General features: G+C 37.5%; 1 long non-coding RNA gene across 1 annotated transcript; it reads left to right on the top strand.

The window, feature by feature from the left end:
- The first annotated feature begins 3,224 nt into the window (after window positions 1-3,224).
- LOC131661146 (uncharacterized) lies at window positions 3,225-5,068 on the top strand. The gene is made up of 3 exons (XR_009301121.1): window positions 3,225-3,665; window positions 3,754-4,176; window positions 4,319-5,068. It is a non-coding gene; the product is annotated as an uncharacterized LOC131661146 (long non-coding RNA).
- Window positions 5,069-7,046: the final 1,978 nt, after the last annotated feature.

The raw sequence follows: 7,046 nt of genomic DNA, 5'->3' as shown, positions 1-7,046 counted from the left end.
TAATTAAATAGATTGTGAATTAAATTATTAGATTGAAATTATTATATAATCAAAATTTAAAGTTAGTTGCTCAATTTTTTAGTAGGGGTCCATTTTTATTATTAGCTTCGGGCCTCTAAAAAGCCAGGACCGGCCCTGCATTCTATGTATAAGTACACCAGTTAATTGAATTTTAACATAAACCGGGTAAAAGAGACTTATCTTTCAGCGAGGATGTCAGAAACTTCGTTAACAAACCCAACCTGTAGGGACCTATAGATGGCGGTTTGAGTTTCATTCTGGTGCCTTATTGTAAGTCTCTTGATCCCGTTATTGCCTCGAGAACTGGTTTATTATGCTATTGCAACCAATATCCATAAGATTAATTCAGAAACGTAGATGCCGAGGCGTTGACTGGGTTGGAATAGATGCAAAGAACATTTCTCCTGAAGCCTCAATCTGAACGAAACACAAAACCTGTATCCTCACAAAAACATATTTATTCCAACAACTTAAGTTTTACCTCCACAGTCGTTCATAAAACAACGTTCCCAATATGATTATTGCACACGAGAAACCACGAAAGAAACATTAAATCAAGCACGTCGAATCCAAATTTACGGTAATAACATAAGCTAATCCTTAGCAACCATAATAATCAAGAACAAATTAATATAAATCATATAAAAATCAATGGACTTATCTTTCATTGGCGGTCGCAGTACTGTGATTTATGTGGTAACAGGTTAGATTCTCGCTCCAGTGGGGCACCGTTCTGGGTGCTATGGGCTTTTGATATAGATGAAAACGTATTTGTCCAATTGGGAATGAAAACCTTTTCTTCCTCGTTTTGGATGCAAACGTCCTGGTCTGACGGCTTGAGCCACGTTTATTTGCAATTTTAATGGGGAAGTAGGAAAGTTTTACCTCTTCTCAAAGACGGCGCCAACTGTTCCTGCGGAACAATATTTGACAACCTCCTCGATGCTGGTCGGAAGAGATCGCATTGTTAACCTCGTTGGCGAGGGCCAATGAGGACCTTCTATGGAGTAATCGGCGGTTATATATTTCTCTTTTTGTGATTGTCCCCTCACTTACCTTGATCTTGAAGTGCTCTTTTATAGTCTTTCCAGAGATCATAAATCATAATGGAGGCTATCAAGTGCCTTGATGGCTCATCAAATACGTGTTGTTTTGTTGTCTCAAGAGCCATAAAGGGAATTGCTCCTCATTGATGGTGATGTCCCCAGTATTGATGGGCATTTTGGCATTAAATATTGTTAAATGTGCTCACGATAACCCTAGAGTGGCGATGTGTGGTCTACTCGGGTCTTGGCGGGATAGCACCTGACTAGTCTGGGCGACCTTACCAAGGTCCTTGAACTAATGTGATTTAGGGTGCTCTCACCCTATTTAGGTGCAAGTTATTTTTCCGAGTGTACAAAATCTATGGTTATGAACACCACAAATCATACTAAACATCCAAACATTTTGTATGGTGTGGTAATCGTGCAACTTAAAAGGACATTCATGTTTCTTTCTTCCCGTGTCATCACGTTTTAACTTTCAGATAAGTTGTTTATACTTAAATTTTATTTCACATCTCATCATAGAAAATGTTTGTCTTCTATCATAACCAAAATAAGACCTCTTGATTATTATCCTAAAACCTAATTTGGCAGATTCCGCACGAACCCATTTAAGTATATGATCATGTAACTAAAATCGTGTTAAGTGGTAAATTCTTTTGTAACATCAACATGTACACCATCAAGTTAGGGATCTTCCTACCCATCATCCTTTGATGAATTATGTTGGTTGAGAGTATTTGGGTGCACTATCGCTACCGCGAAAATTAACAGAGTCGCCACTAACATATTTATCCTGAAAAGGAAGGGAATGCCAGCAAACCACAAAACAAAACAACAGTCTCACGACCAGAGAAAAGGTTAAGGGAGTCGGTTACGCGAGGGGAAGGTATTAGCACCCCTCGCGCCCATCGTACTCGATGGTATCCACGCTAGTGTCTAAATCTATGGGTATGTAACAAATCTATGCTAATCTGGACTAAAATGAATGCACAATGTAGGGAAAAGAAAGGATTGTGCTCGCACGGGCCCTACCCCGCTGCCTACGTATCTGTTTTGCAGAATAAGAGCTACCGTAGCTCGGCTAACTAGTTTCTGTTTGTTTTGTGTTTTTTAGGTGAACGAGTTACATTCGCACTCCGCTACTCGACCTTTGGAGACTTATGCTTGGGAATGGAGCGGAAATAACAAGCTCTTAAGAAAATAAAATCAAAGAGTGTGGTTTGTGTTTTAAAAGATGCATGAGGAAGACCTAAGCTAAAGGGGGAAGCTTGCTACCTAATGTTATCATACAAAGGGTACGAGTCTAAGCTAACAACCTACGAGAAAAAAGGGGAAGCAAACAAGAATATCACACAAACGAGCTCCGCTCGTAAAGCAAACAAAACCAACGGCACTGGCCGAATGGTAGAAAAGCGGTCCCGCCATAGCCAAGGGGAGCAACTCAAGGAAGCACCTCGCACATCTCAACAAACAAATCAGTAGTAACAAGGAAGCACGCGCACCGCCATAGAAAATAATAGAAATTAAATTCTAAGTAAATCCTAAACAAAAATGTAACAAGATTAAATTGTTTTTTTATGACATTTTCATCTAACAATAATAGAACAAAACTATGTGACTAAACATCTAAATTCTAACAAGGAAAACATGTTTTTTTATCTAAATCAAACATAGAAAACAAACTCTAATTCTAACTAAAAAGATTACATGTTTTTATTATTTTTTATCATGCAAAAGAAGCTAACAAAAAGTATTGTTTTTATGTCATTTTATCAAAAAGAAACTATCAAAATCAAAATGATTAAATTCTAAAATCTAACGCAAATATATTTTTCATACGATTTTATGTCTCAAAAAAAATCTAGAAAGAAAGTACTTAAAAAGAAAATTAAATCTAAACACAAAACATGTAAACAGGGAGGTGTATTGCTGGAAATTAAGGTACAGGAAGTAACAGGCGCAGGGCCCAGGGAATTAGCCAAACAGCAATTGTTTTTGTTCAGTTTTCAGTCAAAAAAGATGGAACATGGACCAAGGGGGGTGAGAGTAGCGAATCTGGCAACAAGGCCCAGGGTTTAACAATTGATCCATCACAATTTTAATCAAATTTTATTAACCAGATTTTCTAATTAATCACCATTAATCATATTCTAATTCCTTTTCAGATTGATAACACGTTAATACAGAGATTATAGTATCAGCTAAACATCATTAAATCAATAAAAGAGGAATTAGGGTAAAGTTTGGTGACTATTGACCTTACGTGAACGAGCCTTCTCCCTCCTTCATGTTCAAATCGACGACGACGGCGCACGGAAACGGCACCGGAGCTTCACTCCTCTGTTCAATACTTCCGATCAAGCAAAGGTGTACTCACGTCATTCATCTCTCCGAGCTCATCTCTCTCGATATTAGCCGTGAACAATCGAAGCAAATCCACATCGCCTTTCATCTCAAGTCTCTCCGATGCGTTTCATCTCCGTCGAGATCTTTCTCCGCCGTGATGAACACAACGACAACGGCCTCTTCTCCGCCTCACTATAGCTTCCTCTCCGACCATGGCGGCGTTGTTATTTCTCTTCGAAAAAAGGTTCGGTACGTGCTTCCGTTCTCGACCTCTTCCACTTCTCTTTTCGTTAAACTTTCTGATTCAAACCTTCACCTGGCGTTGTTGTTGTCGCAGATGAAGATGTAAATGAATCGGAAATGTGATGATTGGAACGTTGATGACGATGAGGCTGATTCAAGATGATGATGAACGTTGTTGATGAACAGCGACGGTGATGATTGAATTAAGGTGTGGAGAAGATGAAGAAAGAAGAGTGGTGCTGATTGTGGAGATGAAGATCCGAATCGATTACGAGAAAAGGATTTTGTTGAAGTTTCATTGCCGTTTGTTGATGATGCTATTGAAGGATTGAATACGGTTATGGTGAGTTCATGATGAAGCGATGATGAACGTGAATTGGTGAAGATTCAAGATGATCGGTTATGGTGGTGATTCTTCAGATGTTGAAGATTGATAGCAAGGTTGATGATTATGACTGAAGGTTGAAGAATTGAATGGAGAATGATGAAGGTTCCAAGCGTGAATTCAGAGAGAGAGGTAAAAGTTTGTTACAATCTTGTTACAAGATAAGTCTCAAAATTCTGTTACCAATCTCTGATATTTTTCTTCCGATTTTTGTTATCTGTTTTCTGTTTTTGTCAATTTTCTGATAAAATTCCCTTTCTCCCTGATTGTGCAGCTTCGGTTCTTTTTTCATTATGCAAGGTCCGGTTTTTTTCTTATGCAGAATTGGTTTATTTTGAAGGTGGGCCCTTGGTGCATGGGTCAATTTTTAACTTGAAGCAAGCTGGCTTTTGGATATGTATTTGGAAATTCTTGAATACGTAAACACATGACATCGGATTAGAAAATTAGGAATAGGTTTATGATTTGATTCTTTTTGTTGTAATTTGGAAATGGAATTTGAATTGGGATGTAATTGTGAACTTGGACTTTGAACATTTGAACTTTTTGTAATAGAATAGACATGGTATTAACACTTGAATTTGAATATTGAACTTGAACCTAATGGTCTAAAATCCTGACTTTGAATGAACGATGTTCGAATCGAAACTTGAATGAATATTTTTCAATGAATAACTTTTGATCCACTCGCAAACCTCAATGAACCTCTAATTCAATTCAATTCATCAATCTAACTCAAAATCGTACGATAAGTCACCAATAAATTGAAAGCATAATGGCGCCTTGAACACGATGCTCTCTTTAAGTTCACAACCTTGTACCCTGACTTATTATCTTGCAATCCATCTCACAGGCCCTTGACTTAATGTTCTCGAAACAATAGAAACTCTTTAATTTTCTCTTGATTGCTTTTCGAACGACGAAATAAACGTCGTCCATAAATTATGGCACAAAGAAGAGGGCAAATTTTGGGGTGCAACATGCAATTTAACCTGATTGGTATTCAATGATAAGAGATAGAGATGTACATTACCTATAATTTAAGAAGATTATGATATGTATGATATTAAAATACAATTGAATTGTGTTACCAAACATAATATTTTTTAATAAAAAAGAAAATTTTCTTATAGGGTTCAAGGAAATGTGTTATGCGATCTTGATCAAGATGGTTTATGAAATTGTCATGAAATAAACAAGACACTCTGAAGAGTAACATCTAGACTACGAAGCTTGTTATCTTGCTATTATCACCCGAACAAATTGTTTTCTTTCTCGAAAATGTCATTTTAAATAAACAAACAACATATTATTGGATTAAGAATACATTTAAATTGCATTATCTGGACAAATTATTTTCTTTCTCAAGAATGTCATTTCAAATAAACAATGTATTGTTGGATTAAGGGTGCGTTCGGACTGTATTATCCGAACAAATTATTTTCTTTCCCGAGAATGTTATTCCAAATACACAGATGATATATTATTAGACTAAGGGTGTGTTTTAATTGTATCATCTGAATAAGAAAAAAAATTATATTAAAAATTCATTGAATTGAAAAAATTAGAATGTATCGAGGAAGTCTCTTACAAAATTAACTAATAGAATACTGCATGACCTACCAAATTTAAATAAAAAACAAACAAATCAACCGACATTAACTTTGTTTGAACAAGGGAGGGAGATATGTAGGTTTAAAAAGAATTAACTTTATTAGATGGAATGGGTGTAACTAATAAAAAATCAAGAGAATATCTCAATCCATCCTTTGATACTCTTAGGCACCTAGCGAAATTCTACTTATACCCCATGATTTCAGAGATATATATCAGGAAGCACCTTATTTTTGCCAAAATTTGATATTTTCGGAGCTACATCTACGAAATTAGTTTAAAATGGTAAACTTTGGGAAATATTCAAATTAATTCAGTTCTGGGAAACTTCCGTAGATGTAGCTCCAGAACGTCTTAAAACCATAATGTCCCGTAGATGTACCTACAAAACCTTCTGCTATATTTTAAATCAACTATGTTTCACTCCAAAACTCCAATTTTTTTGTACAACAACATAATAATACATCAAAAAATAGTACACAAAAATAGTGTAATGTGTACTCGATGTTATATAGTACATCAAAGTAATACATCATATACATCATCCAACCAATCATATGTCATATACATAATAAAAAGAAAGTACATCAATGTAATAAAAATACAAACATCAAAATAATCAGCACGGTCACTACTGTGTGTGTCAGACAACATCTGCATTCTCTCTTCTGCCTCTCGCGCATCCTCTACGTCCACCACCTTTTATGTCGGCTCCTCTGCCTCTATTGCCTACTACACCACATGTCATGGTGCGATGTCTACGGTACACCAGTGCCCCCCTGTGCCACCTACATAATGTCATCTAGTATATGCTTGGCACCAGACTCCTCAGGGAAGAAGCTACCCGCAATGCCTGCCTGCGTTATCTCAACTATCTGACGACGGCGAGGCAGCACATCTTGAGTGTGCTCCAACTGAGCACACGCGGTCTGTGTATCCCCACCTCAACTAGGTCACCTGCAGCCTGTCGTGCCACAATTAGTTCCTCATCATATCTCTAGATCAAGAAGAAAACCTCACGTGCGCGCCTCGGGTCTTATCCACCTTCTCTAGCGCATCGAGTGGATCACCCCCAAGCTCCTCAACTAGAAGCTCTCTCGCTTCCTCCTTCGTCATCCTACCGTGACGGAGGAGGACACCTCTAATAGGTATATGCAATAGGCATGAGATGTCGTCCAAGGTAATAGTAATCTCACCATGAGGTGGATGGAATAAGGACGTCTCAGGGTGTCATCTCTCTAGAAATGCCATGGGTATCGCGTTGTGGATCATGGAGTACCCAATCTGACATAGGTCCATCAGAACAAATGCTTTGAGGATATCTTGGAACCACGACTCCTCAAGCTGCTACAGAGATAATATCTTTCGCCCGTGGTTATAGAACTTCT

This window comes from Vicia villosa, linkage group LG3 (assembly GCF_029867415.1).
Source record: "Vicia villosa cultivar HV-30 ecotype Madison, WI linkage group LG3, Vvil1.0, whole genome shotgun sequence".
Lineage (NCBI taxonomy): Eukaryota > Viridiplantae > Streptophyta > Magnoliopsida > Fabales > Fabaceae > Vicia > Vicia villosa.
This window is presented reverse-complemented; position numbering and strand designations above follow the sequence as displayed.